General features: G+C 32.3%; 5 non-coding genes across 5 annotated transcripts; all 5 read left to right on the top strand.

The window, feature by feature from the left end:
• Positions 1–1,798: 1,798 nt before the first annotated feature.
• Positions 1,799–1,871, top strand: TRNAV-AAC (transfer RNA valine (anticodon AAC)). Its single transcript has one exon. It is a non-coding gene; the product is annotated as a tRNA-Val (tRNA).
• Positions 1,872–1,963: 92 nt separating this feature from the next.
• Positions 1,964–2,036, top strand: TRNAM-CAU (transfer RNA methionine (anticodon CAU)). The gene has a single exon. It is a non-coding gene; the product is annotated as a tRNA-Met (tRNA).
• A 419-nt stretch (positions 2,037–2,455) lies between these two features.
• Positions 2,456–2,528, top strand: TRNAV-AAC (transfer RNA valine (anticodon AAC)). Its single transcript has one exon. It is a non-coding gene; the product is annotated as a tRNA-Val (tRNA).
• A 10,909-nt stretch (positions 2,529–13,437) lies between these two features.
• Positions 13,438–13,510, top strand: TRNAV-AAC (transfer RNA valine (anticodon AAC)). Its single transcript has one exon. It is a non-coding gene; the product is annotated as a tRNA-Val (tRNA).
• Positions 13,511–18,039: 4,529 nt separating this feature from the next.
• Positions 18,040–18,112, top strand: TRNAV-AAC (transfer RNA valine (anticodon AAC)). Its single transcript has one exon. It is a non-coding gene; the product is annotated as a tRNA-Val (tRNA).
• Positions 18,113–19,220: the final 1,108 nt, after the last annotated feature.

The following is a 19,220-nucleotide window of genomic DNA, read 5'->3' on the forward strand; positions in this document are numbered from 1 at the left end:
TCGAGGGCTTGGTAGGTTTAATGACCATCCATCACCTAGTGAAGTTATACGCCGCTTAAAGCAATTAATACTCGCTAATAAGCTGCCAAATTTATCTTCAAAAGTATGCATGACTAAAGAAAGCAGAAATATTGATTCATATTTAACATCAGAAATACTTGAAAGGGCTGTGAAAACTGAGGAGGGAGATGCTTTTCCATTAAATACTATTGATGATTTGGATTTGGATTTCATAGAGGAACCTTCTCCTATGGCTTGGGAATTAGAATTGAATTCCGACAGACAATTTTCGACAGCCGAAAAAGAAGCATTAACATATGTTGCAGGTTATATTGCCTATCGTGTGCGAGACAAAGACCCATCATTGGAAACAATATCTAAAAATGGTGCTGATGAACCAATATTTAATTCAGAATGGATTAAATTATTGTCCGTAGGAGGTTTGACTACACCTTCTCATTCATGGATGAATACAGTTTATGAATTCGAAAACATATTTTGTGCAGTTCATGGTACAACTTATAAAGGGAAGCATGTAATTGGTTCTTTAATTAATAAACTGGAGAAACATTATCCTAAAGTTAACAGAGAAGCAAATCGTTTATTTTGCAGAGTCAGAACTTTAATTAGAATACGTTTCTTAAATAGAAATGCATATGTTTTTTCCCAAAGAAAAGCAACCCAAAAGGCAAAAAAAATGGATTACTTCGAAAGTGACAGCCAATAGATAATGTTTCAAGAACTTGTAGTTGCATTGCGACTGTACAAGTAAGCATATGTAATATGTTTTGATTTGAAATATTTCTAGATGGCATTTTAGAAGTTAATAGCGTAAAGCATATTTCAAATGAGAACTAATTCTGTTAATTTATTGTTACAGTTATTTTTATTGTATCCTCTGTTATTATTGATTCGATTTTGTGCTAGCTTAGCATTCTAGATAAAATATATATAAAGTATGATATTAAAGTAATTGGCATAAGAAGACCTGCCCACTTAACCCCCACTTTTGAAAATTTAAATAATTATTTTAGGTACTGTGAGTAAAGTTGTTTTGTCTAAATTAAAATAACAAACTTACATGTATTTATTTAAAAGAAATATTGATGTAAGCCTAAGTTACAAAATTATTAAAAAATATATATGTTATTATATTGAATCCGGAGAAAAATATGCCAATGTAAAATTCACAATTAGACTGAAACTCAAACTTAGATTAGCAGAAATTTTGCCATATATAATCATACATGTTTAAAACTATGCCAATTTAAGGTGGTTTTTTTGATTAATTTTAAATAGCTGTTATTATAGATATCTTAAAAGCACTAGTACAGTTCTCTTAGTTAACATGCAGATAAAGAAATGATTAGAAACAAACAGGTATTTAAAGGAAAAAAAAAAAAAAAAAACTTTATGCTAAGCATAGCGCATTTTATCTATTATTTTAAAATTGAGTAAGTGCTATTAACTTTTTTAATGTTCAGTGTAAAATGCATACTGCAGTAACATTGTCTCTTCCAAATTATAGCTATCTTTCACACACAGCTCATTTTAAACGCTGGTTCTTCAAATTTAAAACGCTAATTTCTGTATTGTCAATTGCACCTCGGCGCTCAGTGGCATCATTGCTACGTCATCACTCCCCACTGCCTGTTTCAAGGGAAAACGCTCTATGACCTAGCGTCTTTTAAGACCTGGTGGGTACAACCTCAACTTTTTAATTGACAGTAATAAATTTATTTTCGAAAAGCAAGTATTTATACTATGAACTGATTTTTAAAAAGAACACTTGGCACGTGTACCCATGGTGTAGTGGTTATCACATCCGCCTAACCCGCGGAAGGTCCCAGGTTCGAGACCTGGTGGGTACAATTTCAACTTTTTAATTAACAGTAGTAAATTTATTTTTGAAAAGCAAGTATTTATACTATGAAATGATTGTTAATAAGAACAAATCGCATGTGTACCCATGGTGTAGTGGTTATCACATCCGCCTCATACGCGGAAGGTCTCAGGTTCGAAACCTGGTGGTTACAATCTCAACTTTTTAATTGACAGTAGTAAATTTATTTTTGAAAAGCAAGTATTTATACTATGAAATGATTGTTAATAAGAACATCTCGCATGTGTATCCATGGTGTAGTGGTTATCACATGCGCCTGACACGTGGAAGGTCCCAGGTTCGAGACCTGGAGGGTACAAACTCAACTTTTAAATGATTGTACTAATTTGATTTTTGAAAAGCAAGTATTTATATTTTGAACTGATTGTGGATAAGAACATATGGCATGTGTACCCATGGTATAGTGGATATCACATCCGCCTAAGACGTGGAAGATCCCAGGTTCAAATTTTGTTGGTTACTACCTAAACTTTTTAAATGTCGGTATTAATTTTATTTTTGAAAAGCATTCTTATTTTATGAAATGATTGTTAATAAGAACACTTGGCAGGTGTACCCATGGTGTAGTGGTTATCACATCCGCCTAACACGCGGAAGGTCCCAGGTTTGAAACCTGGTGGGTACAGCCTGAACTTTTCAAATGGCAGTACTAATTTTATTTTTGAAAAGTAAGTATTTATATTATAATATTTTGTTATTTCACAAATAACTTTAGTAATTATTGAAGTGGCAACGCCATATTTATATGATGTTCAGCAACAGCAGAAGTTCTGTTGCTCAGCTACAGAAGAAATTTTTTAAAAATTGTTATTCTGAAGTTTGACCAGCTAGCAGATGTAAAAAGTTTGCCACTTAAGAATTGTATACGAATTATCTATCTCCGTAAAGTAAAAATAAAATTCATGTTCTACTAAGAAGATTATTTGTTTTGTCGGTGCTACTTTGGTAGACGATTGCACGGATTTTTGGCGATTTATGCTGGCGCAATTGTTGGCGCGGTTTTTACAATCGTCAGCCATCTTGAAAAACTCTATTTTTACGCATAGTAAAGTATTCGAATCTTTAAAAAAAATGAATATCGTTAAAAGTGATGGATTAATTTTTTGTTGAAAATGTCGTTTTTTAAGATGGCAGGCAAGTGTAAGTAAATACATTTACTATTAGTATGCAATACCAAAGTAAGGTTATTATTACTTTCGTATAGCAAAGAAGAGAATAAAAACACCGCTATACAAACATTGTGCTAACGTTTAATTAGATTAAAATGTTACTTAAATTGAATATCGAATTAAAAACATTATACCAACATTTAAAAGAATTAAAATATTACTAAATTTAAATACTTTAAAATACGTTATATAGAATATAATTAACTTTAAAACATATGTGACAATAATTATCTCAGCAATTTTTGAAAATAGTGTATTAATTTTTTTAATAAAAATTGAAGTATACAATTATAAAATAAAAGAAAAATATTTACTTACATTTTTTGAGTCATTTAACCTGTCGTTTATTGATAAGTACCACAAAAAGAAATCGGAATCATAATTTAGATATCAATGAAAAAAATTTGAAAAATATAATATCAAAGGCAGGAATAAAAAAATTTAAATTAAACAAAAAAATTTATATATAGATAAAGCAATTTAAAGTCAAATTGATGGATCATGAAGATTAAAAATAACAAAAAAATTTGAAACAAGAACTCTAATAATAGGTATTCTTTTTAGGATTTCGAAGATCCTTTAACCGCCCCTCCCTGAAGTACAAAAGACAATTTTTTTATTCCGATACCAACAATTGTTGGTACTTACCAATAACAACATTTGTCTTTAAAACAGACATCTTTGAAGGAATTCGAAGATATGGATTAAATTTTAAAATGGCACGGTAATGCGAAAATTTTCAGTAACCAATCAGGGAGCTGATTACAGCTCGTTAATACATAAATATTTTACTATAACCAATCAGAGAACTGATTACATCACACCTAGAATTAAAGTTATTTAAATAATCATACACAATAAAATCATTTTTCAAAAAAATGCAAAATTAAATTGTATTTTAATATTTACAGCCATAAATAATGTTTAAATCAAGATATAAATATCATATACAATAAAATTTTTATTTCAAATAAAAATGCAAAATGGAATTGATTTTTAATATTTAAAAGCCATAAATAATATTTAAAACACGGAATTTATGCATAATAAAACGCATTATTATTTAAATAAAATGACAACAAAGTATCGGTTACCATAAATAACTTATCCAACAATGGGTTTACCATAAGTCGTATTACTCGCCACAAAATCGCCAAAATCCGTGCAACCGTCTACCAAAGTAGCACCGTTTTGTCAATTACTGCAAAATACATTACAGTCTTATTAAATTAGAGGTTTCACAGAGATACTGGAAATTAGGAGTGCAATTATCAAGTTCGATGGTGCTGGTCTCCTAATCCCAGAAAGCTGCTGAATTTTTGAGTACAAGTTTGCTAGTACCAATTGCCGAGGTGTTTTTTTTTTTTTTTTTTTTTTTTTTTTCCAAGGTGAAATGAATGTCAAAAGTCTACCGTTTTAAAGCCAGATTTTTGAAGCGGATCATTCAAAGGTTATCTTCTGTGTTTCTATAACTTGTGTCGCAGCAAAGAATTGACAGAACAGGATATTGCTGATTTCTGAAGATAAGATTAACTTTTGGTTTTCTTAAAAAAGCTTTTTTGAATTTTAATACTTTGTTTCAGAATTATAGTTATATCGTGTCAGATTTTGTTTAAAATAATTAACACTAAAAATATTCATCTTAAATTTATAATTGATATTTGTGGTAAAGAAATATTCTAAAATTATTATTTTAGGCTTTATTGTTATTTGCACTGCATTTTTATGTTGATAATTGATATGTGTAAGCCATCACGGCATTTATAAAAAAATCTGATGTGTACACCACATGACTACATACATGACTACATACATGACTACATATGTACGGAATATTAAATTATACGCATTTTTTCTTGCATTTTCTTTAAACTTATTATATTGAATTAAACTTACTTCGCCGACAGCGCATAAACCACAATAGAATAAATGCATTCTTTAAAATTCACTTTGTTTACCGTAGCGACACTCTGGCGCTGGCTTTACTTAACAGTATTATATTTCATTCATATTATAACTTAGAATGCAGAAAATGTATATCATTTAAAGAATTATCTAATCGTACAAATTCGTGCAATACAAATTCAAATACAAATTCAAGCTAGAACTATGTATAAAAGAAATTAAGCAAACAAAACAAAAAAGAAACAGTTTTTCACAGACGATTGAGTATTTCTCATTTAATTAATTCAGTTCTCACTTCGCGAGAAGGCAAAAATACATAAAAACTCAAAATATCTATATTAAAAATTACGAAGTAAATCTCAAACGCTTATTTCCTCGAAAAAATCCCAGAAAGAATTAAGCATGATTTAATTAGCAATAATAAATGAATACGTTATCTTTGTTGTTGCGAAGCTAAGTTAGATTGGCAGCAAATCCACTAGTCTCCTGTTTCAAATGTAAACACCAATGGCCGCCATTAAAAACAGGCTTAGCGGCAATTAAACATCTTTAAAATTGCTGATAATTCTAAAAATATTGCACACAGATTTACTAAAGGCATAAAATCCTTAACCGGAAGATAAAAACAACATAATTCAATCATTTTTAAAGCAAAAAATGTAGAATTTACAAACATATAAGAGTAAAGAAACTGAGATTACTGAGCCGGGTAATAGAGTGGATATATTTATAAATATATGCGTTTGGTTTGGCCGATTGCAACCAAAATACGAGATGCACATCTACATGTTATGCAGTCCTACATACAAAATTTCGACGTTCTGAGGCTACTCGTTTTTGAGTTATGCGAGATACGTACGTACGCACGCACGTACGTACGTACATACGTTCGTACAGACGCCACGAAAAATTCTCTTCAGAATTAATTTTAAAGCAGTTTTATTATTTTTTTTTTGAAGGAAAAGCGTATTTTATTCTGTCTTTACGTACAGATATCACGCAAAAACATCGTTAAATTGCATTCGATAGCGGTCAAAATGGATATTTTCGTTGAAATATGCTGCCTGAAACTTTTCGCGATTACAATACTTCCTTTTTACTTCGTACAAGGAAGTAAAAAGGAACTGCTAGCTGACGTTTTGAATATGTTGCCAAGGGGGCGCGTGGAAAATAAGAAATAACGTCAAACTAACGTAGAGTGATTCGATTATACTGCAGAATTGGCAAAAGTCTTTTTCTTAGTTCTTGCCATCCAGGCGTGTGGTAAACAGTAACGTCATTCCGACGTATTACAGATTGCATATTGTAAAAGTTGTATTGCCACTGTATTGCCTAACTAAAATTCTACTATATTGCCTAAGTGGGAAAGGTGTTTCTATAGTTATAGCTGTTTAACTGGGAATGGTGTTTCTATAGTTATAGCTGACGAGGCTTAAAACGTTAACCCGGCGTAGTGTTATTTTATTTTGTGCCAAACCAACAAAGTTGTTTAAATAATTTTCTCCAATTGGTTAGTGTGAATTTTGACAAATTAAGTCTCTCCAGAAATTATACATTTTTTAATACAAGTACGATCTTTTAGATTCAATTTTAAAAGAAGCCTATTAAAGGTAACTTGTTCAACATGTCATTCTTAGCTAGGAGTAAAAAACCGAGTTTAAAAGTACGGGCAGAAGAGTTAGGTTTAACCTTGAGACCTGAATTTAAGATGAGTTGCATGAATTGATAACTAAAAGTCCCGGTTATGATGAGGAGTTTACTCGAGAACTACTGGCTGCAATTAGAGAAGAAAGGGAAAGAAAAAGAAGAACGCGAAAGAGAAAAGGATCGCGAAAGAGAAGAAAAAGGAGAAGAACGCGAAAGGGAAGAAAGAGAAAAAGAACACGAAAGAGAAGACAGTGAAAAAGAACGCGAAAGAGAAAAAGAACGCGGAAGAGAAGAAAGAGAAAGGAAATAAGAGCGTGAAAGAGAAGAGCGAATTAGAGCCTTTGAGCTACAGAAACTTCAGTTGGAAGCAATGGCTTCAGAAGAACAGCCGGTAGAAACTACGCAGTTACCTGAGCAGCCCTTAAAAATCAGAATTCACGATGTCATGCCACGTTTCAACCCTAAAGAAGATGAAATAAGTTTATTTCTGGTGTTATTTGAGCGTCAAGCTAAAATGATGAATATACCTGCTGAAAATCAAGTGACTCAACTTATTTCATTGCTGCCTCCTGACGTTGGTTCAGTTTATTGCTAGAGAAGGAGAAGAGGACGCGAAAAAGTATGAATATGTAAAAACTTTGCGGTTACAACGGTTTAAATTGAGTGAGGAAAAATTTCGACAACTATTTAATAAACACGAAAAATCTACTGAAAGTACTTGGTATGATTTCTCCTATGAATTAAAGAATTATTTAGAAGGATGGCTAAACGGATTAAACATTAAAACTTTTGACAGCTAAAAGATCTCATGCTGATTGATCAAATTAAAAAGCGTACTTCTTTTGATTTCAAAGAACGTTTTATGGATGAATGAACTACCATAATTTCACCCACTGAGATGGTTAAGAAAATTGAAGATTCTGAAGATGTGAGAAAAACAACAAAACCGAAATTTTCTGCCAATTAGACTGAGAAAATCAACAAAGGATCATTTAAACCTCGTTATGATTATTTTGTGAAAAAAAGAGAGCATCCGCCTATCTTAAGCATTCTGATAAATGGGATGATTCAAAATACCAGAAAGATCACCGACAAAGAAGTCAATTTCAAAACAAGAACCAAGAAAATTTATATGACAAAAGATATCGACCACGTTGTTTCGAGTGTGGGTCATACGAAAATTTTAAGCCTCAGTGCCCTCGCTTAAAACCAAATGAAAAGGTAAATTGTGTATCTTCGAATGATGATTTGTTAGAGACATATACAATTAACGGTTTAGTTAATGGGTATGAAATGCATATTCTTCGAGACACAGGAGTCACTGTGGATGTTATTTCTCGAAAATATATAGATAACGCAAAAATGACTGGAGAACATGTCTGGGTACAATATCTTTTAATGACTAACGGTAGACACACTAAATGACCATTTACTGTGTCTACCGTTAGCGGAAGTTGAAATTAATTGCGAACTTGTTCATATAAAGACAAATGCAGCTGTTGTTACAAATGATCCTGGCAGATATGTATTGAGTAAAAAAACTGTCCAATTGTTCAAAATTAAATCATTCTTAAATTTAGAAAAATAAATGCAGTTTTGACACAATCTCAAGTAAAAAGATCTCATGAAGAAGATCGAAGTAGAGATATCGAAATGGAGAAATTAGAACGTTTATTGAGACTGACGAAGATATTTTACCGCAAGCTGATGAGGAATACAAGGAAATTAAGAAAGTGATTAATGTTAATTCTAAGGAATTAATTGAATCTGAGCATCAAAGCAGAGATCTAGCCTCATTGCTTAGCGAAGCTAAAAATGAAAATTTCTCCAAGACAAATGATTTCAAAGTAAAGGAGAACGGGTTGTTGGTGAAAACGAAATTAGATGAAAATGGAAATGAAAGGGAATTAATCGTTATTTCTGAAAAATATAGAGATCAAATAAAGTCATTATGTCATGATGGCACATCTGGGCATTTAGGCGTCGTCAAAACTAAAGATAGATTAACACGATACTTTTACTGGCCTAACTGCTATAAAGAAATAGAAGATTGTGTTAAAACTTGCGATCCATGTTAAAGAGTGGGAAAAATCTAATGATAAAGCCAAAGCACCTTTGACTTTAGTACCAATTATTGCAGAAGTATTTTCGAAAATTAACTTTGACTTATGCGGCCCTTTACCAATAACACCGAATGGCAATAGATATTTAATTACAGCTATTTGTTTAGCTTCAAAAAATGTTCCTAATATTGGCACAACGTCAGTAATTGAAGCCACGTTACAAATATTTAGTAGAATGGGTTTCCCGAAAGGAATGCAAACTGATCAAGTTACCTCCTTTATGAGCAATCTAGCCATTGAATTTGTAGAAAAATTTGGAATAAAAGTAACTAGAAGCTCAGTACACCATCCGCAGAGCAATCCTGTTGAAAGATTTCACCGAACAATCAAACGAATTTTAAAAGTTTTATGTATCGAAGCAGCCCCTGAGTTGGAGAAGCAAGTTCCCGCTGCTCTATTTGCTTTAAGAACAATAACGCACGAGAGTACGGGATTTACACCTTCAGAATTAGTATACGGCCGAAATCTTAGAACACCTGTAACATTATTATATGAACAATGGATGAATCCTGAAGACAAAGGAAATAATGCTGAATACGTTTTTCAATTGATAAATCGGTTAAAAAGATGCAAAGAGATAAAATGCTTTAAATGCAAACCAAAAGAAAAGTGTGGTAAGATCGTAAAGCTATTAAAAGATAATTCTCTGAAGGAAATTTAGTATTAGTTGTATCAACGAATAAACCAAACAGACTAGCAGTTGAATGGAAAGGTCCTGAGAAGGTTGAGAAGAAATTATCCGAAACTAATTATGTTGTGAGTTTCGAAGGAAAAAAGACTTTAATCAAGTCTACCATGTTAAATTGCTAAAACCTTATCATAGGCGATCAGAGAATCTGTTAACCTTATGATTACAGAAGATCAATCTGAAATTGATGATATGGAGGAAAATTTCCCAACAATTGATTCTGAACCAACATTCTTCGATTTTGAAGACATTAAAGAAAACAGTTCCTTTATTGATAAGCTAAATGAACAACAGATTCAAGAATTGCGTGATATGCTGCTGAAGTTTTCAAAAATCTTTTCTAATAAACCTGGAAAAACTCATTTAATAACGCATGATATTCAATTGACAGAAAACACCCCAATCCACTGTAAACCATATAGAATGTCTCCTAGACAAACGGATATATTAAAAACAGAAATCGATAAAATGCTTCAGCATAAAATAATTGAAATAGGAGATTCAGATTACACTTCTCCTATGATTTTAGTAGAAGTAGCAGGGAGAGATCCAAGACCTTGTATCGACTATAGAAAATTGAATAAATTGACTAAAACACAATTCTTCCCCTTGCCTAACATCGAACAACGAGTAGAAACGGTAGCAGGCGCAAAATATATAACTATTTTGGATTTAACAAAATGATACTGCCAAATACCTTTAACACCTAATACTAAAAAATTAGCCACTTTTGTTACAAGTTTTGGCACATTTAGACCTCTACGGATGCCTTTTGGACTTAAAAATGCACCATTTTCATTTAGTAAAATGATGCCCGAAATCCTTCACGGTTGTGAAAACTTTGCTGTTCCATATTTAGATGACGTGGCAATCTTTTCAAACACCTGGGAAGAACATCTAAGTCACCTGAAAGCCGTTTTTACCAAAATAAACGACGCTGGTTTAACTAGTAAACCTATAAAATGTAAATTTGCTCAAGATACAGTAAAATATCTAGGACATATTGTAGGTCGTGGTATAAGAATGCCAAGTGCTATTCTTGATTTTCCAGAACCATCCACAAAAAGTCAAGTCAGAGCATTTTTAGGATTAGCGGGATATTATAATCATTACATACCCATGTTCTCATCTATAGCAACACCTTTAACCGAAACTTTAAAAGGAAACTTAAACAAAGGGAAAATAAATTGGACAGAAGTGTGCACAAAAGCATTTGAAGAGCTAAAGGAGAAACAGTCTCAAAGGACTATACTATATACTACATGCATCTGATTTCAATAATGATGATTTATTTTGCAAACTGATGGTTCAAACTCTGGTATGGGTGTCATTTTAGCTCAAAAAGATGAACGAGACAATGAATATCCAGTATTATACCTCAATAAGAAGTTTACAGAAACTAAAAGAAAGTACTCTACTACAGAAAAGGAATGCGCCGCCATAATATTTGCTGTAAAGAAACTTCAATGTTATTTAGACGGGCATACTAAATTTCTCATCATGACCGATCATAATCCCCTAGTTTGGCTCAAAAATATTGTGAGTATAAATCCACGACGGCGCTAGTACTACAACTCTACAATTACACGGTCGTTCATCGAAGTGGTAAAAACCATAAAAATCTAGACGCATTAAGTCGTACTCCCTGGCCTGATGAAATAACTTGTTTCTCTATATAGATAAAAAAAAAATATTTTGTTCTTTCCTCTCTTCCTCAGTGTATATTATTATGTTATTGTTGTATTTCAATTCTGTATTGTGCTGATATGGTTGTTTTGAAAAAAAAAAAAAAAAAAATCTGAAATGTTTCAGATTTTAAATTACGTCCAAAGGGGCGTTTTTTAACATTTTGTGTGTTACCTTTCTTTATTAAATATCATGTTCCTCGCACTTAAACCATAAGATCCAGTGCAACAGCAATATCGCAAAATAGTTTTAAAACGAGCATATCTTTAGAATTTCCGATACAGAGACTCACGCGCTGGAGATAAAAATGTTTTTTCTGCACAACGTTGCCATTGCTCGCTTTGAAATCCTTGAGTTTGTTAATCAAAAATTCGTCAAAGTTTTAAAAAATAGGAAATCGATCATAAAACAAATTTCAAATTTCAAATTTGGTCTTCCACATGCTCATATTCGTTGGAGGATTACGTTATTCAAAATTCGATGACTCTATGTACCGTTGTTTTATCACAATACGAGAAATATACATACATTTATGCAGATTTTTCATTATTTAATTTCTTCAAATATAATGCAGGACTCTAACATTTTGTGGCAACAGTTTGAAAAGTGAACCGACATTTATGAGTCCGACGCAAAATGCCAAAACGAAACTAATAGTCCTTCGGGATTCAAATCCCTTTGGACAAAAAAAAAAAAAAAAAAAAAAAAAAAAAAAAAAAAAAACTGAAATGTTTCAGATTTTAAATTACGTCCAAATTAAATTACGTTTTTTTAACGTTTTGTGCGTTATCTTTATTTGTTAAACATCATGTTCTTCGTACTTAAACCATAAAATTCAATTCAACAGGAATATCGCAAAATAGTTTTAAAATGACCATATCTTTAGAATTTCCGATACAAAAACTCACGCGCCGGAGATAAAAATGTTTTTTCTGCATAAAGTTGCCATTGCTCGCTTTGAAATCCTTGAGTTTGTTAATCAAAAATTCGTCAAAGTTTTAAAAAATAGGAAATCGATCATAAAACAAATTTCAAATTTCAAATTTGGTCTTCCACATGCTCATATTCGTTGGAGTATTACGTTATTCAAAATTCGATGACTCTAGGTACCGTTGTTTTATCACAATACGAGAAATATACATACATTTATACAGATTTTTCATTATTTAATTTCTTCAAATATAATGCAGGACTCTAACATTTTGTGGCAACAGTTTGAAAAGTGAACCGACATTTATGAGTCCGACGCAAAATGCCAAAACGAAACTAATAGTCCTTCGGGATTCAAATCCCTTTGGACTAAAAACTGTAAACTTATAAAAATGTAAATTAAAGTTTATCTGGAGGGGGGAGAGGTTGTAATATCTTGTTTTTTCACAAATAACAATATTAATTATTGAAGTGGCAACGCCATATTTGTATGATGTAACTGACGCTCAGCAACAGAAGAAATTGTTTAAAGTTTGTTATTCTGAAGTTTGACCAGCTAGCAGATGTATGAAAATTTTGACACTTAAGAATTGTATATAAATTATCTATCTCCGTAAACTAAAAATAAAATTTACGTTCTACTAACAAGATTATTTGTTTTGTGAGTTACTGTAAAATACATTAAAATATTTTGAAATGATAGTGGATTAATTTTTGGAAAACAAGGTATTTATATTTTTAACTGACTGTGGATACGAACATCTAACACGTGTACCCTTGGTGTACTGGTTATCACATCTGCCTAACACGCGTAAGGTCTGACAGTATTAATTTTATCTTTGAAAAGCAAGTATTTATATTTTGAACTTATTGCGGATAAGAACACCTATCATGTGTACCCATGGTGTAGTGGTTATCACATCCGCCTAACATGCGGAAGGTCCCAGGTTCGAAACATGGGGGGTACAACCTCAACTTTTTAATTGACAGTACTAAGTTTACTTTTGAAAAGCACGTATTTGTACTGTGAAATGATTGTTAATAAGAACATCTCTCATGTGTACCCATGGTGTAGTGGTTATCACATCCGCCTAACACGTGGAAGGTCCCAGGTTCGAAACCTAGTGGTACAACCTCAACTTTTAATTGAAAGCACTAAATTTATTTTTGAAAAGCACGTATTTTACTATGAAATGATTCTTAATAAGAACATCTCGCATGTGTACCCATGGTGTAGTGGTTATCACATCCGCCTAACACGCGGAAAGTCCCAGGTTCGAAACATGGGGGGTACAACCTCAACTTTTTAATTGACAGTACTAAATTTACTTTTGAAAAGAAATATTTATACTATGAAATGATTGTTAATAAGAAGGTCTCGCATGTGTACCCATGGTGTAGTGGTTATCACATCCGCCTAACACGCGGAAGGTCCCAGGTTCGAAACCTGGTGGGTACAACCCTAAGTTTTTAAATGACAGTGCTAATTTTTCTTTTGAAAAGCAAGTATTTATATTTTGAACTGATTGTGTATAATAGAGCATTAATTTAATTTTTAGAAAGCAAGTGTTTATATTTTTAACTGACTGGGGATACATCTAACACGTGCACTCATGATGTAGTTGTTATCACATCCGCTTAACACACGGAAAGTCCCATGTTCGGAATGTGGTGGGTGCAACACTAATTTTTTTAAATAATTTTTAGAGTGTTCCTCAGATTTTCGCGCACAAGCCATTATCATTTAAACTCACCGTAGATATGAAGTTAATAAACTTATATAAAGAAATGACTTCGAAATTTGAAAATGCACTTACGTTTATATAAAATTTCAGATTTACCTCTTTTAAGCTCGAAATTAGTTTTATTGTCCTTTCCGTTAACCGCCGATATCCGGTTTCATCGATATTCTAGCTAGAATTTGTTATAAGATAGATCTGAGAAGTATATAATTTTTTAAGCTGCTTGCATATCGCCAGTCAACAGTAACTGAAGAAGCCTAAACGACAAGTGTGCTGTCAGTCATCAGTCACCGAAGCTATCCGAACTGTCAGCCATCGGTGACTGACTTCAGACTTGACGTGTTAATATCGTAAATAATAAAGACTGGCCCAATTGCATATAAAAATACCAGATAAGCGTGTAGAAATTAATCGAGGTAATATTTTAAAATCGATAAGTTAGAGGATTTTAAGAAGCATTTAAGCAATTGTTGTGCCAAAACTCGCAAATGAATTTCGGAAAAAAATTCTATTAAACTACCACAACTTTTTTTTTTAAAAAAAATTATCTCTTATCAAATAAATTTTTGTGAAGTTTTTAAAAACTTACTTTAGGGACCAAGTTCTTAAACACTGAAAATAAATTAATTTGTTAAATTTTTCACATCCATGGGAAAATACCGCATTGAATAAAATATTAATAACTGAAAATTCCTGTAATATACAGATACATATGATAATAATGTTCGTAATAATTAATGTTACATACAATCTGAAGTACCCGATGTTGCTTGTGGTTTACGCAGAGTGAAAAGGCTTCATTTATGGGGATGGGGAAAGTTTTTCGAGATTTCACGTAAACAGCAATGTTCTGGTTCAAGATGAATTCTATAAAATTTTACCAGGCTTCAACTGTATTGTTGTAGAACTAACTGCACGGCTCCCTGTAATGGTTTTAGTAAGAACTGATACTTGCTTTGTTATCGGTTATGTCGTTTTAGTCCAAAGGGGCAATTTGTTCCCCAGAAGGACTCTTAATTTTGTTTTGGGATTTTCGTTGGTTCATTGAAAATGTCGGTTCACTTTTCAAATTATTGCCACCAAATATTAGAGCCCTTAATTATATTTAAAGAACTTACATGATGAAGAATCTGCATGAATGTATATATGATTGCATTGTGCTAAGGCAACGGTAGTTAGAGCCATTAAATTTTGAATATCGTACGTTTCCACCTGAATATGGCATCTGAAAGCCCAAATTTGGAATCTGTTTTTTATCGATTTCATATTTTGTAACACTTTAACGAATTTTTGATTAACAAACTCAACGATTTCAAAGCGAGCAATGGCAGCACTGTATGGGGGGTGGAATTTCCTGCGCACGAGACTGTGTAGTGGAAATTCTAAAGATATGCTCATTTTAAAATTATTTTGCGTTATTGTTGTTGAACTGAATTTTATGGTTTTAGTGAGAAGAATATGATATTTATTATATTAAGGTAATACAGAAATCGTTAAAAACGCCCCTTTGGCGTACAGAATTTTCCTTAATTTTGTATTTTTTTTTTTAATTTCTCCCTCCTCCGGAAATGAGCTTTCCGAAAATCTTCGTCCATCTCTACCACTTTCTTCTCCGTTTCTGAAAGATTCGTAAAAAAAGGGATTTTAGAGAAGCCCTTTAATCTTCTACAAAAATCTTCTACAGTCTACACTGTTCTCATCAGGAAAAACATAAGAACATGGCGCCCTCTACCAGTGTTAGTAAGAACTAAAAAAGGGAACGCAAGTTTGATGTGACTGTTGAGGTTAGTGATGCGATTTCAAATTTGAAACTATGTAGAAAGCATTAATTTTTATATTCGTTAAAAAATTAAAAATTTTTCACTTAGCATTATGATTTTCACTGATAGCGAAAACTCAACAACGGCGACCTGAACCTACGATGAATGTCAAATTCTTTGAGTATTGACTCCGTAGGGTGATTTTCCGAAATCTTTTAATTTCTTAGAAATTTCTTCGAAATCTTATAAATCTTAATAACTTCCTTTGGTTATGAATGTGAACTTCGCAAAATTTCTTCAAGATCGTGTATAAATCGTAATCTTTCTCTAAATTACGCGCACACAAACAAACAAACGGACACTCTTCTTTCTATATATAGAGGAAGATGATTTTAATGAAATCTGTTAGTGTAATTTTTTATATAGAAATTAATAACAATTTAAATGAACTTTTGCTTACTGCTTTTAAATTTCTTAATTTGTTAAATTATAACAGAATAAATTTGAATGAAAAAAATGAAATATCCCCACTTTGTTGAACGACAACTTACTGATGCTTGGAAGATAATATTTTAATTCGGATAGAGGCAACACATATTTCTCTTAAATCCCTGAATGTTTATTAAATTCGTTTAACGTTTTGGCGAGTGGTAACACACTTCTTTTAAATTGCCGAGTATTTTGATTAATTTTGTAACAGAAATATCTTGCACTTTGCAAAGTGGCAACGCAAAGCTTTTATATCCCTGAGTTTTCAACCAAAAGTTCGATAAATTAGCGTAAAATATATGTATGCTAGTAAATCCCGATTCTTCAATGAATCAAATAATACTTTAAATGAAAATCACCAGCAAACGTACCTGTGTCGTGTAAAACGTCCAATCCTTGTTTTCAGTCCCCTAATGATTTGTCTCGAATGCCTTTACTGATAACTGATACTAATGCTAACCCTAACTAATGCTTAACCTTTTCGCGACGGCGCACCTTTGTTTAAGATGCTCGTGCGGGACGAAAGAGAATCGAAGGTAGTCACCGTACAGGACGGAGGTTTTGCATCGCTAACCCTAATTTTAAAACAAAAATGAGAAAAACAAAAGTTTCGCTTCTAGCATCGTAATTTTTGGTATCATTTTAGATTATTACTTGAGCTCTTATATATGTTAAAATTAGCCCTTAAAACATTTTTTCTTTATTTTACACGAAAATAGACTTAACCCCTTCGCGCCGACTGTCACGTATACGTGCCAGCAACGAACGCACTTATCTACCGGCCGACACGCAGGCGTGCCAGAGAAAAGTTGCGTTTTCTACCGAATGTCACGTATTTGTGCCAGTACCTTGGAACGTTTTTCAAACTATAATTTATGCCACAAGATGGCACTGTATGTCCATATGGTTTCAGATACATGTGCATTAGACATTCTACTCGAAATGAGAGAAGCATGACTCACGTACACGTGTTTTTTATTATATAAACAAACGGGGAACTAAATGTTTCCGAATGGCGTGATTTATGACGTCTCTTTAAATTGCACTTTATTCGCACGTGGTAGTTGTTTATTGTAAATAGAAGTTTTATATGCGCTAAAGCGTTGAGTATTTCGGTTTACAGTTCAGTTTTTAGAAAATAATTAGATCTTGTTAGACGTGAATTCTTTCTGTTTTTACCGTTTCAATGTCGAAGCGTCGAAAATGTTTAACAGAGCATGAAATAGCAGAAATGATGCAAAATATTTCAGATATTGATTCTGAAATTCTCATATTCTGATATTGATTCTGAAAGATTAACTGAAAGACATTTTCCAAAACTTTGTTCAGAAGAGACTGATAAGAAAATGAGACGACGGTGCTTCGTTTGTTCACATTCCCGGAAAAATCCTCCAAAACGGCAAATGAGTTATTACGAGTTCAAGGAATGTAACGTAGGACTGTGTGTAGATCCCTGTTTTAAAATTTTTCATACGAAAAGAGAATTTTAAGTAATATATTTAGTTTTCAGATATATAATGTTAAAAGTCATAAAATGGTGAGTAATTAAAATAAAATGTGTAAAATATGCATTTAAACAAGAAATAAGGTAATTAAAGTATATATATATAAATATCTATAAAGCATAAGCCGTTTAAATACTCTATAGAGCATTATTAAACAATGCGTTGATACTTCGGAAATTTCATGGATTTAGGCTTAGTAGTAAAAAAGCCCTCGGCCCTGGAGAGACGCTCGGGGAAGACACTGCCGGCCTCCGCGATAAGCGCGCGTTTTCGCTACCCGGCTCGAAGGGGTTAAAAAATTGCTTATCTTCTTAAATAATTTTCGGAAGCGCTATTCAAATTATTCCAAAGTTCTAATTGATAAAATCCATCAATACAGTTTAAAATTAATAAAAAGAACACAATAAACTTTTTATTTGACAATACTAAATTTATTTTTGAAAAGAAATATTTATACTATGAAATGATTGTTAATAAGAACATCTCGCATGTGTACCCATGGTGTAGTGGTTATCACATTCGCCTAACACGCGGAAGGTCCCAGGTTCGAAACCTGGTGGGTACAGCCCTAAGTATTTAAATGACAGTGCTAATTTTTCTTTTGAAAAACAAGTATTTATATTTTGAACTGATTGTGTATAATAGAGCATTAATTTAATTTTTAGAAAGCAAGTGTTTATATTTTTAACTGACTGGGGTTACATCTAACACGTGCACTCATGATGTAGTTGTTATCACATCCGCTTAACACACGGAAAGTCCCATGTTCGGAATGTGGTGGGTGCAACACTAATTTTTTTTAAATAATTTTTAGAGTGTTCCTCAGATTTTCGCGCACAAGCCGTTATCATTTAAACTCACCGTAGATATGAAGTTAATAAACTTATATAAAGAAATGACTTCGAAATTTGAAAATGCACTTACGTTTATATAAAATTTCAGATTTACCTCTTTTAAGCTCGAAATTAGTTTTATTGTCCTTTCCGTTAACCGCCGATATCCGGTTTCATCGATATTCTAGCTAGAAATTGTTATAAGATAGATCTGAGAAGTATATAATTTTTTAAGCTGCTTGCATATCGCCAGTCAACAGTAACTGAAGAAGCCTAAACGACAAGTGTGCTGTCAGTCATCAGTCACCGAAGCTATCCGAACTGTCAGCCATCAGTCACCGAAGCTATCCGAACTGTCAGCCATCGGTGACTGACTTCAGACTTGACGTGTTAATATCGTAAATAATAAAGACTGGCCCAAATGCATATAAAAATACCAGATAAGCGTGTAGAAATTAATCGAGGTAATATTTTAAAATCGATAAGTTAGAGGATTTTAAGAAGCATTTAAGCAATTGTTGTGCCAAAACTCGCAAATGAATTTCGGAAAAAAATTCTATTAAACTACCACAACTTTTTTTTTTTAAAAAAATTATCTCTTATCAAATAAATTTTTGTGAAGTTTTTAAAAACTTACTTTAGGGACCAAGTTCTTAAACACTGAAAATAAATTAATTTGTTAAATTTTTCACATCCATGGGAAAATACCGCATTGAATAAAATATTAATAACTGAAAATTCCTGTAATATACAGATACATATGATAATAATGTTCGTAATAATTAATGTTACATACAATCTGAAGTACCCGATGTTGCTTGTGGTTTACGCAGAGTGAAA

This window comes from Stegodyphus dumicola, chromosome 7 (genome assembly GCF_044657685.1).
Source record: "Stegodyphus dumicola isolate Sdum_Otavi_A_Nest chromosome 7, ASM4465768v1".
NCBI lineage: Eukaryota > Metazoa > Arthropoda > Arachnida > Araneae > Eresidae > Stegodyphus > Stegodyphus dumicola.